At 44.9% G+C, this 21,898-nt stretch overlaps 35 non-coding genes across 35 annotated transcripts; all 35 read right to left on the bottom strand.

Moving 5' to 3' along the window:
• Positions 1 to 195: 195 nt before the first annotated feature.
• On the bottom strand, positions 196 to 277 carry trnas-uga (transfer RNA serine (anticodon UGA)). The gene has a single exon. It is a non-coding gene; the product is annotated as a tRNA-Ser (tRNA).
• Positions 278 to 391: 114 nt separating this feature from the next.
• Positions 392 to 463, bottom strand: trnah-gug (transfer RNA histidin (anticodon GUG)). Its single transcript has one exon. It is a non-coding gene; the product is annotated as a tRNA-His (tRNA).
• A 445-nt stretch (positions 464 to 908) lies between these two features.
• On the bottom strand, positions 909 to 981 carry trnak-uuu (transfer RNA lysine (anticodon UUU)). Its single transcript has one exon. It is a non-coding gene; the product is annotated as a tRNA-Lys (tRNA).
• A 607-nt stretch (positions 982 to 1,588) lies between these two features.
• LOC135719508 (U4 spliceosomal RNA) lies at positions 1,589 to 1,729 on the bottom strand. The gene has a single exon (XR_010521144.1). It is a non-coding gene; the product is annotated as a U4 spliceosomal RNA (small nuclear RNA).
• An 880-nt stretch (positions 1,730 to 2,609) lies between these two features.
• On the bottom strand, positions 2,610 to 2,691 carry trnas-uga (transfer RNA serine (anticodon UGA)). The gene has a single exon. It is a non-coding gene; the product is annotated as a tRNA-Ser (tRNA).
• A 114-nt stretch (positions 2,692 to 2,805) lies between these two features.
• trnah-gug (transfer RNA histidin (anticodon GUG)) lies at positions 2,806 to 2,877 on the bottom strand. The gene has a single exon. It is a non-coding gene; the product is annotated as a tRNA-His (tRNA).
• A 446-nt stretch (positions 2,878 to 3,323) lies between these two features.
• Positions 3,324 to 3,396, bottom strand: trnak-uuu (transfer RNA lysine (anticodon UUU)). The gene has a single exon. It is a non-coding gene; the product is annotated as a tRNA-Lys (tRNA).
• Positions 3,397 to 4,003: 607 nt separating this feature from the next.
• On the bottom strand, positions 4,004 to 4,144 carry LOC135719509 (U4 spliceosomal RNA). Its single transcript, XR_010521145.1, has one exon. It is a non-coding gene; the product is annotated as a U4 spliceosomal RNA (small nuclear RNA).
• Positions 4,145 to 5,024: 880 nt separating this feature from the next.
• Positions 5,025 to 5,106, bottom strand: trnas-uga (transfer RNA serine (anticodon UGA)). Its single transcript has one exon. It is a non-coding gene; the product is annotated as a tRNA-Ser (tRNA).
• Positions 5,107 to 5,738: 632 nt separating this feature from the next.
• Positions 5,739 to 5,811, bottom strand: trnak-uuu (transfer RNA lysine (anticodon UUU)). The gene has a single exon. It is a non-coding gene; the product is annotated as a tRNA-Lys (tRNA).
• A 607-nt stretch (positions 5,812 to 6,418) lies between these two features.
• LOC135719510 (U4 spliceosomal RNA) lies at positions 6,419 to 6,559 on the bottom strand. Its single transcript, XR_010521146.1, has one exon. It is a non-coding gene; the product is annotated as a U4 spliceosomal RNA (small nuclear RNA).
• An 880-nt stretch (positions 6,560 to 7,439) lies between these two features.
• On the bottom strand, positions 7,440 to 7,521 carry trnas-uga (transfer RNA serine (anticodon UGA)). Its single transcript has one exon. It is a non-coding gene; the product is annotated as a tRNA-Ser (tRNA).
• Positions 7,522 to 7,635: 114 nt separating this feature from the next.
• trnah-gug (transfer RNA histidin (anticodon GUG)) lies at positions 7,636 to 7,707 on the bottom strand. The gene has a single exon. It is a non-coding gene; the product is annotated as a tRNA-His (tRNA).
• A 446-nt stretch (positions 7,708 to 8,153) lies between these two features.
• On the bottom strand, positions 8,154 to 8,226 carry trnak-uuu (transfer RNA lysine (anticodon UUU)). Its single transcript has one exon. It is a non-coding gene; the product is annotated as a tRNA-Lys (tRNA).
• Positions 8,227 to 8,833: 607 nt separating this feature from the next.
• On the bottom strand, positions 8,834 to 8,974 carry LOC135719552 (U4 spliceosomal RNA). The gene has a single exon (XR_010521185.1). It is a non-coding gene; the product is annotated as a U4 spliceosomal RNA (small nuclear RNA).
• An 879-nt stretch (positions 8,975 to 9,853) lies between these two features.
• On the bottom strand, positions 9,854 to 9,935 carry trnas-uga (transfer RNA serine (anticodon UGA)). Its single transcript has one exon. It is a non-coding gene; the product is annotated as a tRNA-Ser (tRNA).
• A 114-nt stretch (positions 9,936 to 10,049) lies between these two features.
• On the bottom strand, positions 10,050 to 10,121 carry trnah-gug (transfer RNA histidin (anticodon GUG)). The gene has a single exon. It is a non-coding gene; the product is annotated as a tRNA-His (tRNA).
• A 446-nt stretch (positions 10,122 to 10,567) lies between these two features.
• Positions 10,568 to 10,640, bottom strand: trnak-uuu (transfer RNA lysine (anticodon UUU)). The gene has a single exon. It is a non-coding gene; the product is annotated as a tRNA-Lys (tRNA).
• A 607-nt stretch (positions 10,641 to 11,247) lies between these two features.
• Positions 11,248 to 11,388, bottom strand: LOC135719511 (U4 spliceosomal RNA). The gene has a single exon (XR_010521147.1). It is a non-coding gene; the product is annotated as a U4 spliceosomal RNA (small nuclear RNA).
• Positions 11,389 to 12,268: 880 nt separating this feature from the next.
• Positions 12,269 to 12,350, bottom strand: trnas-uga (transfer RNA serine (anticodon UGA)). Its single transcript has one exon. It is a non-coding gene; the product is annotated as a tRNA-Ser (tRNA).
• A 114-nt stretch (positions 12,351 to 12,464) lies between these two features.
• Positions 12,465 to 12,536, bottom strand: trnah-gug (transfer RNA histidin (anticodon GUG)). Its single transcript has one exon. It is a non-coding gene; the product is annotated as a tRNA-His (tRNA).
• A 446-nt stretch (positions 12,537 to 12,982) lies between these two features.
• trnak-uuu (transfer RNA lysine (anticodon UUU)) lies at positions 12,983 to 13,055 on the bottom strand. The gene has a single exon. It is a non-coding gene; the product is annotated as a tRNA-Lys (tRNA).
• Positions 13,056 to 13,662: 607 nt separating this feature from the next.
• Positions 13,663 to 13,807, bottom strand: LOC135719564 (U4 spliceosomal RNA). The gene has a single exon (XR_010521196.1). It is a non-coding gene; the product is annotated as a U4 spliceosomal RNA (small nuclear RNA).
• An 871-nt stretch (positions 13,808 to 14,678) lies between these two features.
• Positions 14,679 to 14,760, bottom strand: trnas-uga (transfer RNA serine (anticodon UGA)). Its single transcript has one exon. It is a non-coding gene; the product is annotated as a tRNA-Ser (tRNA).
• Positions 14,761 to 14,874: 114 nt separating this feature from the next.
• Positions 14,875 to 14,946, bottom strand: trnah-gug (transfer RNA histidin (anticodon GUG)). The gene has a single exon. It is a non-coding gene; the product is annotated as a tRNA-His (tRNA).
• Positions 14,947 to 15,392: 446 nt separating this feature from the next.
• On the bottom strand, positions 15,393 to 15,465 carry trnak-uuu (transfer RNA lysine (anticodon UUU)). The gene has a single exon. It is a non-coding gene; the product is annotated as a tRNA-Lys (tRNA).
• A 607-nt stretch (positions 15,466 to 16,072) lies between these two features.
• On the bottom strand, positions 16,073 to 16,213 carry LOC135719611 (U4 spliceosomal RNA). The gene has a single exon (XR_010521235.1). It is a non-coding gene; the product is annotated as a U4 spliceosomal RNA (small nuclear RNA).
• An 880-nt stretch (positions 16,214 to 17,093) lies between these two features.
• On the bottom strand, positions 17,094 to 17,175 carry trnas-uga (transfer RNA serine (anticodon UGA)). Its single transcript has one exon. It is a non-coding gene; the product is annotated as a tRNA-Ser (tRNA).
• A 114-nt stretch (positions 17,176 to 17,289) lies between these two features.
• trnah-gug (transfer RNA histidin (anticodon GUG)) lies at positions 17,290 to 17,361 on the bottom strand. The gene has a single exon. It is a non-coding gene; the product is annotated as a tRNA-His (tRNA).
• Positions 17,362 to 17,806: 445 nt separating this feature from the next.
• trnak-uuu (transfer RNA lysine (anticodon UUU)) lies at positions 17,807 to 17,879 on the bottom strand. The gene has a single exon. It is a non-coding gene; the product is annotated as a tRNA-Lys (tRNA).
• Positions 17,880 to 18,486: 607 nt separating this feature from the next.
• LOC135719513 (U4 spliceosomal RNA) lies at positions 18,487 to 18,627 on the bottom strand. The gene has a single exon (XR_010521148.1). It is a non-coding gene; the product is annotated as a U4 spliceosomal RNA (small nuclear RNA).
• An 880-nt stretch (positions 18,628 to 19,507) lies between these two features.
• Positions 19,508 to 19,589, bottom strand: trnas-uga (transfer RNA serine (anticodon UGA)). The gene has a single exon. It is a non-coding gene; the product is annotated as a tRNA-Ser (tRNA).
• A 114-nt stretch (positions 19,590 to 19,703) lies between these two features.
• Positions 19,704 to 19,775, bottom strand: trnah-gug (transfer RNA histidin (anticodon GUG)). Its single transcript has one exon. It is a non-coding gene; the product is annotated as a tRNA-His (tRNA).
• A 446-nt stretch (positions 19,776 to 20,221) lies between these two features.
• trnak-uuu (transfer RNA lysine (anticodon UUU)) lies at positions 20,222 to 20,294 on the bottom strand. Its single transcript has one exon. It is a non-coding gene; the product is annotated as a tRNA-Lys (tRNA).
• Positions 20,295 to 20,901: 607 nt separating this feature from the next.
• On the bottom strand, positions 20,902 to 21,042 carry LOC135719514 (U4 spliceosomal RNA). The gene has a single exon (XR_010521149.1). It is a non-coding gene; the product is annotated as a U4 spliceosomal RNA (small nuclear RNA).
• Between the last annotated feature and the right edge of the window lie 856 nt (positions 21,043 to 21,898).

Below are 21,898 nucleotides of genomic sequence, written 5' to 3' on the forward strand. Positions count from 1 at the left end.
TATGGACAATATGACAACGGAAGCTGCATCACTTGACAACAGGGCTGCTTGTTGAACACACACAGGAGAAACTACGACAGGCTGCTTAGTTTTCCATCCGCAAATCCAATGGTAACAACTTGAGCAGCAGAAATACAGCACTTCGTGAGCTGGAACGACCAACAAGCGAAGCTCTGAAGCCAGGGAGCAGACACACGTAGTCGGCAGGGTTTGAACCTGCGCGGGGAGACCCCAATGGATTTCAAGTCCATCGCCTTAACCACTCGGCCACGACTACAACGAGTCATCCTTGCAAACCCTCTGGGCTTGTTGTGTGCTGAAAAGAACTTGTCGGTCAGTTAGGTACAAAAGGGTCAGCGTTGGGATGATCCACCCACATCCCTGGGTGGACTGCCGTGACCCGGATTCGAACCGGGGTTGCTGCGGCCACAACGCAGAGTACTAACCACTATACGATCACGGCGTGCCACCAGGCTCCGGCATGGCTGTGCCTCCAGGTTTGCCTGAGTGCGTCGGCCGGAAGGTGCTTGGCATTCATTTTCTGAGGTCTCAATCAATTTTTTGTTTACTTTCATCTGCAAACCTTAAGCAAAATGTCTCTCAGGGGTGGTTTCCCGCACAGGGATTAGTTTAAGACAGGACTAGGCCTCAGTTTAATTAAGCAATACAACTAGTTTTAACAATCATGCCTTATTAAAAACATTACTTGTGTGCATTTCACGGCAAAGCAAAGGGCAATGGTGTCAGTGAAAGTTCTTTTCAGTTTGGACAGCTCTTACATTTATTTTAGTCGAGGACAAGTCATCCTCTGTCCGAGAAACCGCCCTTCAAAATCCAATACGTCCTCGAGGCCGACCCAAACGCCAAGGGGAGACGATCGCAGAGGCAGGACACAAACATGCACTCATCGCCCGAACAGGGACTTGAACCCTGGACCCTCAGATTAAAAGTCTGATGCTCTACCGACTGAGCTATCCGGGCTCATGCTTCAGTACCAGGGCATCACCTCTCATGCCTCCTACGGTCTGATAATGTTGGCAGACAAGGATTGGGATTTCTTTATCATGACCTGTTAATTACTCATTGGTCTGTGGACAGAGTAAATGTTACTAGAAGGCCAGAATGAGCCGGCACCTGCTTCAGTCTTCTAACAGAGTACGTAAGAGCTCTTTAAGGGGAGAAGTCTTGCTTCAGCTTGAGACAGTCTTCTCTTGAGGAAAAAGCAGCCGTTCTCCAAAACGTCACCAGAGAGGCAGCGTTACTAAGCTGAAGGAAGTGTAGGTGTGTCTGCGTAACATGATGAACTGACTATTGAGGTGCACGAGATAAAGCACGTGTGACAAAAACGTGACCCTGCCTGTGAAAAGCCAGCTAAATCATTTTTATGATTTTCGCTTTTCTCCACAAAATCATCACATATGACGTAGAGAACACTCTGTAAAAACATAACCTTAATATCTTTAACGTTGACTACCACATTAAAGATTGAAATGAATGTGACACCAACGATTGGGATGGAACTTTGATTCCCCTAATCTCACTACTAACAACACTAGCAGACATCTTTCATTTACAACGACCTTGTAAGTCTCTTAAGAGACTGGCAAAAATTGCCAAAGCTGACTGTATTTCAAGTCATCCTGGCGGGGTATTGGGTAAAGTTTTCAACCAGCAAAGATCACGCCTCGGATAAACCTCATAGGCTACGATATTGCCTCTGCGAAAGAATGACGGCAAAGGTCACGACCTTTCATGTGCACATACCTGGACGCTGGACGACATGGTGGTAATCAAGCTTTAAACTGAGATTAGACTTCAGATGCTGCTTTTAGAGCATGTTGTTTGTTTTTGACGAAAGTATATTGAGGAAAGGGTAAACGTTGCAGATGGAAAATAGGCAAGTGGGAATTGTTGACTTGAACCCTTAGAATACAATCGGTTACGGCTTGAAGAGATCATTTCATTATTTAAAGATAACAGGATTGATTAAGAGAATCTAGGTTCTTTTTATGTGGGGACAAACTCTTGTCCACACTCCAACACAGAAGGTGGCGATAATGCACCTTAAAGTTGGTGCTACTTGCCATTAAACGAAGAAGAAGAAGAAGAAGAAGGTGGTATGGCTTTGCTGTATGTTTTGCCTTTTCGACAGGTAAGAGATCTTCACCAGAGGTTTACTTATTATTCGCTGTCTATTAGGAAAAGCATGAGTGCAAAACATTTTTAAATGAATTAAGGACAACAAGCCGGGGCAGGGAATTATGGTAATTGTGAAAACAAAAGGGTGGGGCCTTAATCCTTAACATCTTAGAACATGGCTCAGGTTAGGATCAACTCGATTAGCCACAATGCACATCCTTTCTAAACAAAAACCTGTTCCAGCTCTTTTTTGGTTTCATGTTGTGCGAGCTGTTTATGGACAATATGACAACGGAAGCTGCATCACTTGACAACAGGGCTGCTTGTTGAACACACACAGGAGAAACTACGACAGGCTGCTTAGTTTTCCATCCGCAAATCCAATGGTAACAACTTGAGCAGCAGAAATACAGCACTTCGTGAGCTGGAACGACCAACAAGCGAAGCTCTGAAGCCAGGGAGCAGACACACGTAGTCGGCAGGGTTTGAACCTGCGCGGGGAGACCCCAATGGATTTCAAGTCCATCGCCTTAACCACTCGGCCACGACTACAACGAGTCATCCTTGCAAACCCTCTGGGCTTGTTGTGTGCTGAAAAGAACTTGTCGGTCAGTTAGGTACAAAAGGGTCAGCGTTGGGATGATCCACCCACATCCCTGGGTGGACTGCCGTGACCCGGATTCGAACCGGGGTTGCTGCGGCCACAACGCAGAGTACTAACCACTATACGATCACGGCGTGCCACCAGGCTCCGGCATGGCTGTGCCTCCAGGTTTGCCTGAGTGCGTCGGCCGGAAGGTGCTTGGCATTCATTTTCTGAGGTCTCAATCAATTTTTTGTTTACTTTCATCTGCAAACCTTAAGCAAAATGTCTCTCAGGGGTGGTTTCCCGCACAGGGATTAGTTTAAGACAGGACTAGGCCTCAGTTTAATTAAGCAATACAACTAGTTTTAACAATCATGCCTTATTAAAAACATTACTTGTGTGCATTTCACGGCAAAGCAAAGGGCAATGGTGTCAGTGAAAGTTCTTTTCAGTTTGGACAGCTCTTACATTTATTTTAGTCGAGGACAAGTCATCCTCTGTCCGAGAAACCGCCCTTCAAAATCCAATACGTCCTCGAGGCCGACCCAAACGCCAAGGGGAGACGATCGCAGACGGCAGGACACAAACATGCACTCATCGCCCGAACAGGGACTTGAACCCTGGACCCTCAGATTAAAAGTCTGATGCTCTACCGACTGAGCTATCCGGGCTCATGCCTCAGTACCAGGGCATCACCTCTCATGCCTCCTACGGTCTGATAATGTTGGCAGACAAGGATTGGGATTTCATTATCATGACCTGTTCATTACTCATTGGTCTGTGGACAGAGTAAATGTTACTAGAAGGCCAGAATGAGCCGGCACCTGCTTCAGTCTTCTAACAGAGTACGTAAGAGCTCTTTAAGGGGAGAAGTCTTGCTTCAGCTTGAGACAGTCTTCTCTTGAGGAAAAAGCAGCCGTTCTCCAAAACGTCACCAGAGAGGCAGCGTTACTAAGCTGAAGGAAGTGTAGGTGTGTCTGCGTAACATGATGAACTGACTATTGAGGTGCACGAGATAAAGCACGTGTGACAAAAACGTGACCCTGCCTGTGAAAAGCCAGCTAAATCATTTTTATGATTTTCTCTTTTCTCCGCAAAATCATCACATATGACGTAGAGAACACTCTGTAAAAACATAACCTTAATATCTTTAACGTTGACTTCCACATTAAAGATTGAAATGAATGTGACACCAACGATTGGGATGGAACTTTGATTCCCCTAATCTCACTACTAACAACACTAGCAGACATCTTTCATTTACAACGACCTTGTAAGTCTCTTAAGAGACTGGCAAAAATTGCCAAAGCTGACTGTATTTCAAGTCATCCTGGCGGGGTATTGGGTAAAGTTTTCAACCAGCAAAGATCACGCCTCGGATAAACCTCATAGGCTACGATATTGCCTCTGCGAAAGAATGACTGCAAAGGTCACGACCTTTCATGTGCACATACCTGGACGCTGGACGACATGGTGGTAATCAAGCTTTAAACTGAGATTAGACTTCAGATGCTGCTTTTAGAGCATGTTGTTTGTTTTTGACGAAAGTATATTGAGGAAAGGGTAAACGTTGCAGATGGAAAATAGGCAAGTGGGAATTGTTGACTTGAACCCTTAGAATACAATCGGTTACGGCTTGAAGAGATCATTTCATTATTTAAAGATAACAGGATTGATTAAGAGAATCTAGGTTCTTTTTATGTGGGGACAAACTCTTGTCCACACTCCAACACAGAAGGTGGCGATAATGCACCTTAAAGTTGGTGCTACTTGCCATTAAACGACGAAGAAGAAGAAGAAGAAGGTGGTATGGCTTTGCTGTATGTTTTGCCTTTTCGACAGGTAAGAGATCTTCACCAGAGGTTTACTCATTATTCGCTGTCTATTAGGAAAAGCATGAGTGCAAAACATTTTTAAATGAATTAAGGACAACAAGCAGGGGCAGGGAATTATGGTAATTGTGAAAACAAAAGGGTGGGGCCTTAATCCTTAACATCTTAGAACATGGCTCAGGTTAGGATCAACTCGATTAGCCACAATGCACATCCTTTCTAAACAAAAACCTGTTCCAGCTCTTTTTTGGTTTCATGTTGTGCGAGCTGTTTATGGACAATATGACAACGGAAGCTGCATCACTTGACAACAGGGCTGCTTGTTGAACACACACAGGAGAAACTACGACAGGCTGCTTAGTTTTCCATCCGCAAATCCAATGGTAACAACTTGAGCAGCAGAAATACAGCACTTCGTGAGCTGGAACGACCAACAAGCGAAGCTCTGAAGCCAGGGATCAGACACACGTAGTCGGCAGGGTTTGAACCTGCGCGGGGAGACCCCAATGGATTTCAAGTCCATCGCCTTAACCACTCGGCCACGACTACAACGAGTCATCCTTGCAAACCCTCTGGGCTTGTTGTGTGCTGAAAAGAACTTGTCGGTCAGTTAGGTACAAAAGGGTCAGCGTTGGGATGATCCACCCACATCCCTGGGTGGACTGCCGTGACCCGGATTCGAACCGGAGTTGCTGCGGCCACAACGCAGAGTACTAACCACTATACGATCACGGCGTGCCACCAGGCTCCGGCATGGCTGTGCCTCCAGGTTTGCCTGAGTGCGTCGGCCGGAAGGTGCTTGGCATTCATTTTCTGAGGTCTCAATCAATTTTTTGTTTACTTTCATCTGCAAACCTTAAGCAAAATGTCTCTCAGGGGTGGTTTCCCGCCCAGGGATTAGTTTAAGACAGGACTAGGCCTCAGTTTAATTAAGCAATACAACTAGTTTTAACAATCATGCCTTATTAAAAGCATTACTTGTGTGCATTTCACGGCAAAGCAAAGGGCAATGGTGTCAGTGAAAGTTCTTTTCAGTTTGGACAGCTCTTACATTTATTTTAGTCGAGGACAAGTCATCCTCTGTCCGAGAAACCGCCCTTCAAAATACAATACGTCCTCGAGGCCGACCCAAACGCCAAGGGGAGACGATCGCAGACGGCAGGACACAAACATGCACTCATCGCCCGAACAGGGACTTGAACCCTGGACCCTCAGATTAAAAGTCTGATGCTCTACCAACTGAGCTATCCGGGCTCATGCTTCAGTACCAGGGCATCACCTCTCATGCCTCCTACGGTCTGATAATGTTGGCAGACAAGGATTGGGATTTCTTTATCATGACCTGTTCATTACTCATTGGTCTGTGGACAGAGTAAATGTTACTAGAAGGCCAGAATGAGCCGGCACCTGCTTCAGTCTTCTAACAGAGTACGTAAGAGCTCTTTAAGGGGAGAAGTCTTGCTTCAGCTTGAGACAGTCTTCTCTTGAGGAAAAAGCAGCCGTTCTCCAAAACGTCACCAGAGAGGCAGCGTTACTAAGCTGAAGGAAGTGTAGGTGTGTCTGCGTAACATGATGAACTGACTATTGAGGTGCACGAGATAAAGCACGTGTGACAAAAAGGTGACCCTGCCTGTGAAAAGCCAGCTAAATCATTTTTATGATTTTCTCTTTTCTCCGCAAAATCATCACATATGACGTAGAGAACACTCTGTAAAAACATAACCTTAATATCTTTAACGTTGACTTCCACATTAAAGATTGAAATGAATGTGACACCAACGATTGGGATGGAACTTTGATTCCCCTAATCTCACTACTAACAACACTAGCAGACATCTTTCATTTACAACGACCTTGTAAGTCTCTTAAGAGACTGGCAAAAATTGCCAAAGCTGACTGTATTTCAAGTCATCCTGGCGGGGTATTGGGTAAAGTTTTCAACCAGCAAAGATCACGCCTCGGATAAACCTCATAGGCTACGATATTGCCTCTGCGAAAGAATGACTGCAAAGGTCACGACCTTTCATGTGCACATACCTGGACGCTGGACGACATGGTGGTAATCAAGCTTTAAACTGAGATTAGACTTCAGATGCTGCTTTTAGAGCATGTTGTTTGTTTTTGACGAAAGTATATTGAGGAAAGGGTAAACGTTGCAGATGGAAAATAGGCAAGTGGGAATTGTTGACTTGAACCCTTAGAATACAATCGGTTACGGCTTGAAGAGATCATTTCATTATTTAAAGATAACAGGATTGATTAAGAGAATCTAGGTTATTTTTATGTGGGGACAAACTCTTGTCCACACTCCAACACAGAAGGTGGCGATAATGCACCTTAAAGTTGGTGCTACTTGCCATTAAACGACGAAGAAGAAGAAGAAGAAGGTGGTATGGCTTTGCTGTATGTTTTGCCTTTTCGACAGGTAAGAGATCTTCACCAGAGGTTTACTCATTATTCGCTGTCTATTAGGAAAAGCATGAGTGCAAAACATTTTTAAATGAATTAAGGACAACAAGCAGGGGCAGGGAATTATGGTAATTGTGAAAACAAAAGGGTGGGGCCTTAATCCTTAACATCTTAGAACATGGCTCAGGTTAGGATCAACTCAATTAGCCACAATGCACATCCTTTCTAAACAAAAACCTGTTCCAGCTCTTTTTTGGTTTCATGTTGTGCGAGCTGTTTATGGACAATATGACAACGGAAGCTGCATCACTTGACAACAGGGCTGCTTGTTGAACACACACAGGAGAAACTACGACAGGCTGCTTAGTTTTCCATCCGCAAATCCAATGGTAACAACTTGAGCAGCAGAAATACAGCACTTCGTGAGCTGGAACGACCAACAAGCGAAGCTCTGAAGCCAGGGAGCAGACACACGTAGTCGGCAGGGTTTGAACCTGCGCGGGGAGACCCCAATGGATTTCAAGTCCATCGCCTTAACCACTCGGCCACGACTACAACGAGTCATCCTTGCAAACCCTCTGGGCTTGTTGTGTGCTGAAAAGAACTTGTCGGTCAGTTAGGTACAAAAGGGTCAGCGTTGGGATGATCCACCCTCATCCCTGGGTGGACTGCCGTGACCCGGATTCGAACCGGGGTTGCTGCGGCCACAACGCAGAGTACTAACCACTATACGATCACGGCGTGCCACCAGGCTCCGGCATGGCTGTGCCTCCAGGTTTGCCTGAGTGCGTCGGCCGGAAGGTGCTTGGCATTCATTTTCTGAGGTCTCAATCAATTTTTTGTTTACTTTCATCTGCAAACCTTAAGCAAAATGTCTCTCAGGGGTGGTTTCCCGCACAGGGATTAGTTTAAGACAGGACTAGGCCTCAGTTTAATTAAGCAATACAACTAGTTTTAACAATCATGCCTTATTAAAAACATTACTTGTGTGCATTTCACGGCAAAGCAAAGGGCAATGGTGTCAGTGAAAGTTCTTTTCAGTTTGGACAGCTCTTACATTTATTTTAGTCGAGGACAAGTCATCCTCTGTCCGAGAAACCGCCCTTCAAAATCCAATACGTCCTCGAGGCCGACCCAAACGCCAAGGGGAGACGATCGCAGACGGCAGGACACAAACATGCACTCATCGCCCGAACAGGGACTTGAACCCTGGACCCTCAGATTAAAAGTCTGATGCTCTACCGACTGAGCTATCCAGGCTCATGCTTCAGTACCAGGGCATCACCTCTCATGCCTCCTACGGTCTGATAATGTTGGCAGACAAGGATTGGGATTTCTTTATCATGACCTGTTCATTACTCATTGGTCTGTGGACAGAGTAAATGTTACTAGAAGGCCAGAATGAGCCGGCACCTGCTTCAGTCTTCTAACAGAGTACGTAAGAGCTCTTTAAGGGGAGAAGTCTTGCTTCAGCTTGAGACAGTCTTCTCTTGAGGAAAAAGCAGCCGTTCTCCAAAACGTCACCAGAGAGGCAGCGTTACTAAGCTGAAGGAAGTGTAGGTGTGTCTGCGTAACATGATGAACTGACTATTGAGGTGCACGAGATAAAGCACGTGTGACAAAAACGTGACCCTGCCTGTGAAAAGCCAGCTAAATCATTTTTATGATTTTCTCTTTTCTCCGCAAAATCATCACATATGACGTAGAGAACACACTGTAAAAACATAACCTTAATATCTTTAACGTTGACTTCCACATTAAAGATTGAAATGAATGTGACACCAACGATTGGGATGGAACTTTGATTCCCCTAATCTCACTACTAACAACACTAGCAGACATCTTTCATTTACAACGACCTTGTAAGTCTCTTAAGAAACTGGCAAAAATTGCCAAAGCTGACTGTATTTCAAATCATCCTGGCGGGGTATTGGGTAAAGTTTTCAACCAGCAAAGATCACGCCTCGGATAAACCTCATAGGCTACGATATTGCCTCTGCGAAAGAATGACGGCAAAGGTCACGACCTTTCATGTGCACATACCTGGACGCTGGACGACATGGTGGTAATCAAGCTTTAAACTGAGATTAGACTTCAGATGCTGCTTTAAGAGCATGTTGTTTGTTTTTGACGAAAGTATATTGAGGAAAGGGTAAACGTTGCAGATGGAAAATAGGCAAGTGGGAATTGTTGACTTGAACCCTTAGAATACAATCGGTTACGGCTTGAAGAGATCATTTCATTATTTAAAGATAACAGGATTGATTAAGAGAATCTAGGTTCTTTTTATGTGGGGACAAACTCTTGTCCACACTCCAACACAGAAGGTGGCGATAATGCACCTTAAAGTTGGTGCTACTTGCCATTAAACGACGAAGAAGAAGAAGAAGAAGGTGGTATGGCTTTGCTGTATGTTTTGCCTTTTCGACAGGTAAGAGATCTTCACCAGAGGTTTACTCATTATTCGCTGTCTATTAGGAAAAGCATGAGTGCAAAACATTTTTAAATGAATTAAGGACAGCAAGCCGGGGCAGGGAATTATGGTAATTGTGAAAACAAAAGGGTGGGGCCTTAATCCTTAACATCTTAGAACATGGCTCAGGTTAGGATCAACTCGATTAGCCACAATGCACATCCTTTCTAAACAAAAACCTGTTCCAGCTCTTTTTTGGTTTCATGTTGTGCGAGCTGTTTATGGACAATATGACAACGGAAGCTACTCACTTGACAACAGGGCTGCTTGTTGAACACACACAGGAGAAACTACGACAGGCTGCTTAGTTTTCCATCTGCAAATCCAATGGTAACAACTTGAGCAGCAGAAATACAGCACTTCGTGAGCTGGAACGACCAACAAGCGAAGCTCTGAACCCAGGGAGCAGACACACGTAGTCGGCAGGGTTTGAACCTGCGCGGGGAGACCCCAATGGATTTCAAGTCCATCGCCTTAACCACTCGGCCACGACTACAACGAGTCATCCTTGCAAACCCTCTGGGCTTGTTGTGTGCTGAAAAGAACTTGTCGGTCAGTTAGGTACAAAAGGGTCAGCGTTGGGATGATCCACCCACATCCCTGGGTGGACTGCCGTGACCCGGATTCGAACCGGGGTTGCTGCGGCCACAACGCAGAGTACTAACCACTATACGATCACGGCGTGCCACCAGGCTCCGGCATGGCTGTGCCTCCAGGTTTGACTGAGTGCGTCGGCCGGAAGGTGCTTGGCATTCATTTTCTGAGGTCTCAATCAATTTTTTGTTTACTTTCATCTGCAAACCTTAAGCAAAATGTCTCTCAGGGGTGGTTTCCCGCACAGGGATTAGTTTAAGACAGGACTAGGCCTCAGTTTAATTAAGCAATACAACTAGTTTTAACAATCATGCCTTATTAAAAACATTACTTTTGTGCATTTCACGGCAAAGCAAAGGGCAATGGTGTCAGTGAAAGTTCTTTTCAGTTTGGACAGCTCTTACATTTATTTTGGTCGAGGACAAGTCATCCTCTGTCCGAGAAACCGCCCTTCAAAATCCAATACGTCCTCAAGGCCGACCCAAACGCCAAGGGGAGACGATCGCAGACGGCAGGACACAAACATGCACTCATCGCCCGAACAGGGACTTGAACCCTGGACCCTCAGATTAAAAGTCTGATGCTCTACCGACTGAGCTATCCGGGCTCATGCCTCAGTACCAGGGCATCACCTCTCATGCCTCCTACGGTCTGATAATGTTGGCAGACAAGGATTGGGATTTCTTTATCATGACCTGTTCATTACTCATTGGTCTGTGGACAGAGTAAATGTTACTAGAAGGCCAGAATGAGCCGGCACCTGCTTCAGTCTTCTAACAGAGTACGTAAGAGCTCTTTAAGGGGAGAAGTCTTGCTTCAGCTTGAGACAGTCTTCTCTTGAGGAAAAAGCAGCCGTTCTCCAAAACGTCACCAGAGAGGCAGCGTTACTAAGCTGAAGGAAGTGTAGGTGTGTCTGCGTAACATGATGAACTGACTATTGAGGTGCACGAGATAAAGCACGTGTGACAAAAACGTGACCCTGCCTGTGAAAAGCCAGCTAAATCATTTTTATGATTTTCTCTTTTCTCCGCAAAATCATCACATATGACGTAGAGAACACTCTGTAAAAACATAACCTTAATATCTTTAACGTTGACTTCCACATTAAAGATTGAAATGAATGTGACACCAACGATTGGGATGGAACTTTGATTCCCCTAATCTCACTACTAACAACACTAGCAGACATCTTTCATTTACAACGACCTTGTAAGTCTCTTAAGAGACTGGCAAAAATTGCCAAAGCTGACTGTATTTCAAGTCATCCTGGCGGGGTATTGGGTAAAGTTTTCAACCAGCAAAGATCACGCCTCGGATAAACCTCATAGGCTACGATATTGCCTCTGCGAAAGAATGACTGCAAAGGTCACGACCTTTCATGTGGACATACCTGGACGCTGGACGACATGGTGGTAATCAAGCTTTAAACTGAGATTAGACTTCAGATGCTGCTTTTAGAGCATGTTGTTTGTTTTTGACGAAAGTATATTGAGGAAAGGGTAAACGTTGCAGATGGAAAATAGGCAAGTGGGAATTGTTGACTTGAACCCTTAGAATACAATCGGTTACGGCTTGAAGAGATCATTTCATTATTTAAAGATAACAGGATTGATTAAGAGAATCTAGGTTCTTTTTATGTGGGGACAAACTCTTGTCCACACTCCAACACAGAAGGTGGCGATAATGCACCTTAAAGTTGGTGCTACTTGCCATTAAACGACGAAGAAGAAGAAGAAGAAGGTGGTATGGCTTTGCTGTATGTTTTGCCTTTTCGACAGGTAAGAGATCTTCACCAGAGGTTTACTCATTATTCGCTGTCTATTAGGAAAAGCATGAGTGCAAAACATTTTTAAATGATTTAAGGACAACAAGCCGGGGCAGGGAATTATGGTAATTGTGAAAACAAAAGGGTGGGGCCTTAATCCTTAACATCTTAGAACATGGCTCAGGTTAGGATCAACTCGATTAGCCACAATGCACATCCTTTCTAAACAAAAACCTGTTCCAGCTCTTTTTAGGTTTCATGTTGTGCGAGCTGTTTATGGACAATATGACAACGGAAGCTGCATCACTTGACAACAGGGCTGCTTGTTGAACACACACAGGAGAAACTACGACAGGCTGCTTAGTTTTCCATCCGCAAATCCAATGGTAACAACTTGAGCAGCAGAAATACAGCACTTCGTGAGCTGGAACGACCAACAAGCAAAGCTCTGAACCCAGGGAGCAGACACACGTAGTCGGCATGGTTTGAACCTGCGCGGGGAGACCCCAATGGATTTCAAGTCTATCGCCTTAACCACTCGGCCACGACTACAACGAGTCATCCTTGCAAACCCTCTGGGCTTGTTGTGTGCTGAAAAGAACTTGTCGGTCAGTTAGGTACAAAAGGGTCAGCGTTGGGATGATCCACCCACATCCCTGGGTGGACTGCCGTGACCCGGATTCGAACCGGGGTTGCTGCGGCCACAACGCAGAGTACTAACCACTATACGATCACGGCGTGCCACCAGGCTCCGGCATGGCTGTGCCTCCAGGTTTGACTGAGTGCGTCGGCCGGAAGGTGCTTGGCATTCATTTTCTGAGGTCTCAATCAATTTTTTGTTTACTTTCATCTGCAAACCTTAAGCAAAATGTCTCTCAGGGGTGGTTTCCCGCACAGGGATTAGTTTAAGACAGGACTAGGCCTCAGTTTAATTAAGCAATACAACTAGTTTTAACAATCATGCCTTATTAAAAACATTACTTGTGTGCATTTCACGGCAAAGCAAAGGGCAATGGTGTCAGTGAAAGTTCTTTTCAGTTTGGACAGCTCTTACATTTATTTTAGTCGAGGACAAGTCATCCTCTGTCCGAGAAACCGCCCTTCAAAATACAATACGTCCTCGAGGCCGACCCAAACGCCAAGGGGAGACGATCGCAGACGGCAGGACACAAACATGCACTCATCGCCCGAACAGGGACTTGAACCCTGGACCCTCAGATTAAAAGTCTGATGCTCTACCGACTGAGCTATCCGGGCTCATGCTTCAGTACCAGGGCATCACCTCTCATGCCTCCTACGGTCTGATAATGTTGGCAGACAAGGATTGGGATTTCTTTATCATGACCTGTTCATTACTCATTGGTCTGTGGACAGAGTAAATGTTACTAGTAGGCCAGAATGAGCCGGCACCTGCTTCAGTCTTCTAACAGAGTACGTAAGAGCTCTTTAAGGGGAGAAGTCTTGCTTCAGCTTGAGACAGTCTTCTCTTGAGGAAAAAGCAGCCGTTCTCCAAAACGTCACCAGAGAGGCAGCGTTACTAAGCTGAAGGAAGTGTAGGTGTGTCTGCGTAACATGATGAACTGACTATTGAGGTGCACGAGATAAAGCACGTGTGACAAAAACGTGACCCTGCCTGTGAAAAGCCAGCTAAATCATTTTTATGATTTTCTCTTTTCTCCGCAAAATCATCACATATGACGTAGAGAACACTCTGTAAAAACATAACCTTAATATCTTTAACGTTGACTTCCACATTAAAGATTGAAATGAATGTGACACCAACGATTGGGATGGAACTTTGATTCCCCTAATCTCACTACTAACAACACTAGCAGACATCTTTCATTTACAACGACCTTGTAAGTCTCTTAAGAGACTGGCAAAAATTGCCAAAGCTGACTGTATTTCAAGTCATCCTGGCGGGGTATTGGGTAAAGTTTTCAACCAGCAAAGATCACGCCTCGGATAAACCTCATAGGCTACGATATTGCCTCTGCGACGGCAAAGGTCACGACCTTTCATGTGCACATACCTGGACGCTGGACGACATGGTGGTAATCAAGCTTTAAACTGAGATTAGACTTCAGATGCTGCTTTTAGAGCATGTTGTTTGTTTTTGACGAAAGTATATTGAGGAAAGGGTAAACGTTGCAGATGGAAAATAGGCAAGTGGGAATTGTTGACTTGAACCCTTAGAATACAATCGGTTACGGCTTGAAGAGATCATTTCATTATTTAAAGATAACAGGATTGATTAAGAGAATCTAGGTTCTTTTTATGTGGGGACAAACTCTTGTCCACACTCCAACACAGAAGGTGGCGATAATGCACCTTAAAGTTGGTGCTACTTGCCATTAAACGACGAAGAAGAAGAAGAAGAAGAAGGTGGTATGGCTTTGCTGTATGTTTTGCCTTTTCGACAGGTAAGAGATCTTCACCAGAGGTTTACTCATTATTCGCTGTCTATTAGGAAAAGCATGAGTGCAAAACATTTTTAAATGAATTAAGGACAACAAGCAGGGGCAGGGAATTATGGTAATTGTGAAAACAAAAGGGTGGGGCCTTAATCCTTAACATCTTAGAACATGGCTCAGGTTAGGATCAACTCGATTAGCCACAATGCACATCCTTTCTAAACAAAAACCTGTTCCAGCTCTTTTTTGGTTTCGTGTTGTGCGAGCTGTTTATGGACAATATGACAACGGAAGCTGCATCACTTGACAACAGGGCTGCTTGTTGAACACACACAGGAGAAACTACGACAGGCTGCTTAGTTTTCCATCCGCAAATCCAATGGTAACAACTTGAGCAGCAGAAATACAGCACTTCGTGAGCTGGAACGACCAACAAGCGAAGCTCTGAAGCCAGGGATCAGACACACGTAGTCGGCAGGGTTTGAACCTGCGCGGGGAGACCCCAATGGATTTCAAGTCCATCGCCTTAACCACTCGGCCACGACTACAACGAGTCATCCTTGCAAACCCTCTGGGCTTGTTGTGTGCTGAAAAGAACTTGTCGGTCAGTTAGGTACAAAAGGGTCAGCGTTGGGATGATCCACCCACATCCCTGGGTGGACTGCCGTGACCCGGATTCGAACCGGGGTTGCTGCGGCCACAACGCAGAGTACTAACCACTATACGATCACGGCGTGCCACCAGGCTCCGGCATGGCTGTGCCTCCAGGTTTGCCTGAGTGCGTCGGCCGGAAGGTGCTTGGCATTCATTTTCTGAGGTCTCAATCAATTTTTTGTTTACTTTCATCTGCAAACCTTAAGCAAAATGTCTCTCAGGGGTGGTTTCCCGCCCAGGGATTAGTTTAAGACAGGACTAGGCCTCAGTTTAATTAAGCAATACAACTAGTTTTAACAATCATGCCTTATTAAAAACATTACTTGTGTGCATTTCACGGCAAAGCAAAGGGCAATGGTGTCAGTGAAAGTTCTTTTCAGTTTGGACAGCTCTTACATTTATTTTAGTCGAGGACAAGTCATCCTCTGTCCGAGAAACCGCCCTTCAAAATACAATACGTCCTCGAGGCCGACCCAAACGCCAAGGGGAGACGATCGCAGACGGCAGGACACAAACATGCACTCATCGCCCGAACAGGGACTTGAACCCTGGACCCTCAGATTAAAAGTCTGATGCTCTACCAACTGAGCTATCCGGGCTCATGCTTCAGTACCAGGGCATCACCTCTCATGCCTCCTACGGTCTGATAATGTTGGCAGACAAGGATTGGGATTTCTTTATCATGACCTGTTCATTACTCATTGGTCTGTGGACAGAGTAAATGTTACTAGAAGGCCAGAATGAGCCGGCACCTGCTTCAGTCTTCTAACAGAGTACGTAAGAGCTCTTTAAGGGGAGAAGTCTTGCTTCAGCTTGAGACAGTCTTCTCTTGAGGAAAAAGCAGCCGTTCTCCAAAACGTCACCAGAGAGGCAGCGTTACTAAGCTGAAGGAAGTGTAGGTGTGTCTGCGTAACATGATGAACTGACTATTGAGGTGCACGAGATAAAGCACGTGTGACAAAAAGGTGACCCTGCCTGTGAAAAGCCAGCTAAATCATTTTTATGATTTTCTCTTTTCTCCGCAAAATCATCACATATGACGTAGACAACACTCTGTAAAAACATAACCTTAATATCTTTAACGTTGACTTCCACATTAAAGATTGAAATGAATGTGACACCAACGATTGGGATGGAACTTTGATTCCCCTAATCTCACTACTAACAACACTAGCAGACATCTTTCATTTACAACGACCTTGTAAGTCTCTTAAGAGACTGGCAAAAATTGCCAAAGCTGACTGTATTTCAAGTCATCTTGGCGGGGTATTGGGTAAAGTTTTCAACCAGCAAAGATCACGCCTCGGATAAACCTCATAGGCTACGATATTGCCTCTGCGAAAGAATGACGGCAAAGGTCACGACCTTTCATGTGCACATACCTGGACGCTGGACGACATGGTGGTAATCAAGCTTTAAACTGAGATTAGACTTCAGATGCTGCTTTTAGAGCATGTTGTTTGTTTTTGACGAAAGTATATTGAGGAAAGGGTAAACGTTGCAGATGGAAAATAGGCAAGTGGGAATTGTTGACTTGAACCCTTAGAATACAATCGGTTACGGCTTGAAGAGATCATTTCATTATTTAAAGATAACAGGATTGATTAAGAGAATCTAGGTTCTTTTTATGTGGGGACAAACTCTTGTCCACACTCCAACACAGAAGGTGGCGATAATGCACCTTAAAGTTGGTGCTACTTGCCATTAAACGACGAAGAAGAAGAAGAAGAAGGTGGTATGGCTTTGCTGTATGTTTTGCCTTTTCGACAGGTAAGAGATCTTCACCAGAGGTTTACTCATTATTCGCTGTCTATTAGGAAAAGCATGAGTGCAAAACATTTTTAAATGAATTAAGGACAACAAGCCGGGGCAGGGAATTATGGTAATTGTGAAAACAAAAGGGTGGGGCCTTAATCCTTAACATCTTAGAACATGGCTCAGGTTAGGATCAACTCGATTAGCCACAATGCACATCCTTTCTAAACAAAAACCTGTTCCAGCTCTTTTTTGGTTTCATGTTGTGCGAGCTGTTTATGGACAATATGACAACGGAAGCTGCATCACTTGACAACAGGGCTGCTTGTTGAACACACACAGGAGAAACTACGACAGGCTGCTTAGTTTTCCATCCGCAAATCCAATGGTAACAACTTGAGCAGCAGAAATACAGCACTTCGTGAGCTGGAACGACCAACAAGCGAAGCTCTGAAGCCAGGGAGCAGACACACGTAGTCGGCAGGGTTTGAACCTGCGCGGGGAGACCCCAATGGATTTCAAGTCCATCGCCTTAACCACTCGGCCACGACTACAACGAGTCATCCTTGCAAACCCTCTGGGCTTGTTGTGTGCTGAAAAGAACTTGTCGGTCAGTTAGGTACAAAAGGGTCAGCGTTGGGATGATCCACCCACATCCCTGGGTGGACTGCCGTGACCCGGATTCGAACCGGGGTTGCTGCGGCCACAACGCAGAGTACTAACCACTATACGATCACGGCGTGCCACCAGGCTCCGGCATGGCTGTGCCTCCAGGTTTGCCTGAGTGCGTCGGCCGGAAGGTGCTTGGCATTCATTTTCTGAGGTCTCAATCAATTTTTTGTTTACTTTCATCTGCAAACCTTAAGCAAAATGTCTCTCAGGGGTGGTTTCCCGCACAGGGATTAGTTTAAGACAGGACTAGGCCTCAGTTTAATTAAGCAATACAACTAGTTTTAACAATCATGCCTTATTAAAAACATTACTTGTGTGCATTTCACGGCAAAGCAAAGGGCAATGGTGTCAGTGAAAGTTCTTTTCAGTTTGGACAGCTCTTACATTTATTTTAGTCGAGGACAAGTCATCCTCTGTCCGAGAAACCGCCCTTCAAAATCCAATACGTCCTCGAGGCCGACCCAAACGCCAAGGGGAGACGATCGCAGAGGCAGGACACAAACATGCACTCATCGCCCGAACAGGGACTTGAACCCTGGACCCTCAGATTAAAAGTCTGATGCTCTACCGACTGAGCTATCCGGGCTCATGCTTCAGTACCAGGGCATCACCTCTCATGCCTCCTACGGTCTGATAATGTTGGCAGACAAGGATTGGGATTTCTTTATCATGACCTGTTAATTACTCATTGGTCTGTGGACAGAGTAAATGTTACTAGAAGGCCAGAATGAGCCGGCACCTGCTTCAGTCTTCTAACAGAGTACGTAAGAGCTCTTTAAGGGGAGAAGTCTTGCTTCAGCTTGAGACAGTCTTCTCTTGAGGAAAAAGCAGCCGTTCTCCAAAACGTCACCAGAGAGGCAGCGTTACTAAGCTGAAGGAAGTGTAGGTGTGTCTGCGTAACATGATGAACTGACTATTGAGGTGCACGAGATAAAGCACGTGTGACAAAAACGTGACCCTGCCTGTGAAAAGCCAGCTAAATCATTTTTATGATTTTCGCTTTTCTCCACAAAATCATCACATATGACGTAGAGAACACTCTGTAAAAACATAACCTTAATATCTTTAACGTTGACTACCACATTAAAGATTGAAATGAATGTGACACCAACGATTGGGATGGAACTTTGATTCCCCTAATCTCACTACTAACAACACTAGCAGACATCTTTCATTTACAACGACCTTGTAAGTCTCTTAAGAGACTGGCAAAAATTGCCAAAGCTGACTGTATTTCAAGTCATCCTGGCGGGGTATTGGGTAAAGTTTTCAACCAGCAAAGATCACGCCTCGGATAAACCTCATAGGCTACGATATTGCCTCTGCGAAAGAATGACGGCAAAGGTCACGACCTTTCATGTGCACATACCTGGACGCTGGACGACATGGTGGTAATCAAGCTTTAAACTGAGATTAGACTTCAGATGCTGCTTTTAGAGCATGTTGTTTGTTTTTGACGAAAGTATATTGAGGAAAGGGTAAACGTTGCAGATGGAAAATAGGCAAGTGGGAATTGTTGACTTGAACCCTTAGAATACAATCGGTTACGGCTTGAAGAGATCATTTCATTATTTAAAGATAACAGGATTGATTAAGAGAATCTAGGTTCTTTTTATGTGGGGACAAACTCTTGTCCACACTCCAACACAGAAGGTGGCGATAATGCACCTTAAAGTTGGTGCTACTTGCCATTAAACGAAGAAGAAGAAGAAGAAGAAGGTGGTATGGCTTTGCTGTATGTTTTGCCTTTTCGACAGGTAAGAGATCTTCACCAGAGGTTTACTTATTATTCGCTGTCTATTAGGAAAAGCATGAGTGCAAAACATTTTTAAATGAATTAAGGACAACAAGCCGGGGCAGGGAATTATGGTAATTGTGAAAACAAAAGGGTGGGGCCTTAATCCTTAACATCTTAGAACATGGCTCAGGTTAGGATCAACTCGATTAGCCACAATGCACATCCTTTCTAAACAAAAACCTGTTCCAGCTCTTTTTTGGTTTCATGTTGTGCGAGCTGTTTATGGACAATATGACAACGGAAGCTGCATCACTTGACAACAGGGCTGCTTGTTGAACACACACAGGAGAAACTACGACAGGCTGCTTAGTTTTCCATCCGCAAATCCAATGGTAACAACTTGAGCAGCAGAAATACAGCACTTCGTGAGCTGGAACGACCAACAAGCGAAGCTCTGAAGCCAGGGAGCAGACACACGTAGTCGGCAGGGTTTGAACCTGCGCGGGGAGACCCCAATGGATTTCAAGTCCATCGCCTTAACCACTCGGCCACGACTACAACGAGTCATCCTTGCAAACCCTCTGGGCTTGTTGTGTGCTGAAAAGAACTTGTCGGTCAGTTAGGTACAAAAGGGTCAGCGTTGGGATGATCCACCCACATCCCTGGGTGGACTGCCGTGACCCGGATTCGAACCGGGGTTGCTGCGGCCACAACGCAGAGTACTAACCACTATACGATCACGGCGTGCCACCAGGCTCCGGCATGGCTGTGCCTCCAGGTTTGCCTGAGTGCGTCGGCCGGAAGGTGCTTGGCATTCATTTTCTGAGGTCTCAATCAATTTTTTGTTTACTTTCATCTGCAAACCTTAAGCAAAATGTCTCTCAGGGGTGGTTTCCCGCACAGGGATTAGTTTAAGACAGGACTAGGCCTCAGTTTAATTAAGCAATACAACTAGTTTTAACAATCATGCCTTATTAAAAACATTACTTGTGTGCATTTCACGGCAAAGCAAAGGGCAATGGTGTCAGTGAAAGTTCTTTTCAGTTTGGACAGCTCTTACATTTATTTTAGTCGAGGACAAGTCATCCTCTGTCCGAGAAACCGCCCTTCAAAATCCAATACGTCCTCGAGGCCGACCCAAACGCCAAGGGGAGACGATCGCAGACGGCAGGACACAAACATGCACTCATCGCCCGAACAGGGACTTGAACCCTGGACCCTCAGATTAAAAGTCTGATGCTCTACCGACTGAGCTATCCGGGCTCATGCCTCAGTACCAGGGCATCACCTCTCATGCCTCCTACGGTCTGATAATGTTGGCAGACAAGGATTGGGATTTCATTATCATGACCTGTTCATTACTCATTGGTCTGTGGACAGAGTAAATGTTACTAGAAGGCCAGAATGAGCCGGCACCTGCTTCAGTCTTCTAACAGAGTACGTAAGAGCTCTTTAAGGGGAGAAGTCTTGCTTCAGCTTGAGACAGTCTTCTCTTGAGGAAAAAGCAGCCGTTCTCCAAAACGTCACCAGAGAGGCAGCGTTACTAAGCTGAAGGAAGTGTAGGTGTGTCTGCGTAACATGATGAACTGACTATTGAGGTGCACGAGATAAAGCACGTGTGACAAAAACGTGACCCTGCCTGTGAAAAGCCAGCTAAATCATTTTTATGATTTTCTCTTTTCTCCGCAAAATCATCACATATGACGTAGAGAACACTCTGTAAAAACATAACCTTAATATCTTTAACGTTGACTTCCACATTAAAGATTGAAATGAATGTGACACCAACGATTGGGATGGAACTTTGATTCCCCTAATCTCACTACTAACAACACTAGCAGACATCTTTCATTTACAACGACCTTGTAAGTCTCTTAAGAGACTGGCAAAAATTGCCAAAGCTGACTGTATTTCAAGTCATCCTGGCGGGGTATTGGGTAAAGTTTTCAACCAGCAAAGATCACGCCTCGGATAAACCTCATAGGCTACGATATTGCCTCTGCGAAAGAATGACTGCAAAGGTCACGACCTTTCATGTGCACATACCTGGACGCTGGACGACATGGTGGTAATCAAGCTTTAAACTGAGATTAGACTTCAGATGCTGCTTTTAGAGCATGTTGTTTGTTTTTGACGAAAGTATATTGAGGAAAGGGTAAACGTTGCAGATGGAAAATAGGCAAGTGGGAATTGTTGACTTGAACCCTTAGAATACAATCGGTTACGGCTTGAAGAGATCATTTCATTATTTAAAGATAACAGGATTGATTAAGAGAATCTAGGTTCTTTTTATGTGGGGACAAACTCTTGTCCACACTCCAACACAGAAGGTGGCGATAATGCACCTTAAAGTTGGTGCTACTTGCCATTAAACGACGAAGAAGAAGAAGAAGAAGGTGGTATGGCTTTGCTGTATGTTTTGCCTTTTCGACAGGTAAGAGATCTTCACCAGAGGTTTACTCATTATTCGCTGTCTATTAGGAAAAGCATGAGTGCAAAACATTTTTAAATGAATTAAGGACAACAAGCAGGGGCAGGGAATTATGGTAATTGTGAAAACAAAAGGGTGGGGCCTTAATCCTTAACATCTTAGAACATGGCTCAGGTTAGGATCAACTCGATTAGCCACAATGCACATCCTTTCTAAACAAAAACCTGTTCCAGCTCTTTTTTGGTTTCATGTTGTGCGAGCTGTTTATGGACAATATGACAACGGAAGCTGCATCACTTGACAACAGGGCTGCTTGTTGAACACACACAGGAGAAACTACGACAGGCTGCTTAGTTTTCCATCCGCAAATCCAATGGTAACAACTTGAGCAGCAGAAATACAGCACTTCGTGAGCTGGAACGACCAACAAGCGAAG

The sequence above is a fragment of the Paramisgurnus dabryanus genome, chromosome 14 (assembly GCF_030506205.2).
Source record: "Paramisgurnus dabryanus chromosome 14, PD_genome_1.1, whole genome shotgun sequence".
NCBI lineage: Eukaryota > Metazoa > Chordata > Actinopteri > Cypriniformes > Cobitidae > Paramisgurnus > Paramisgurnus dabryanus.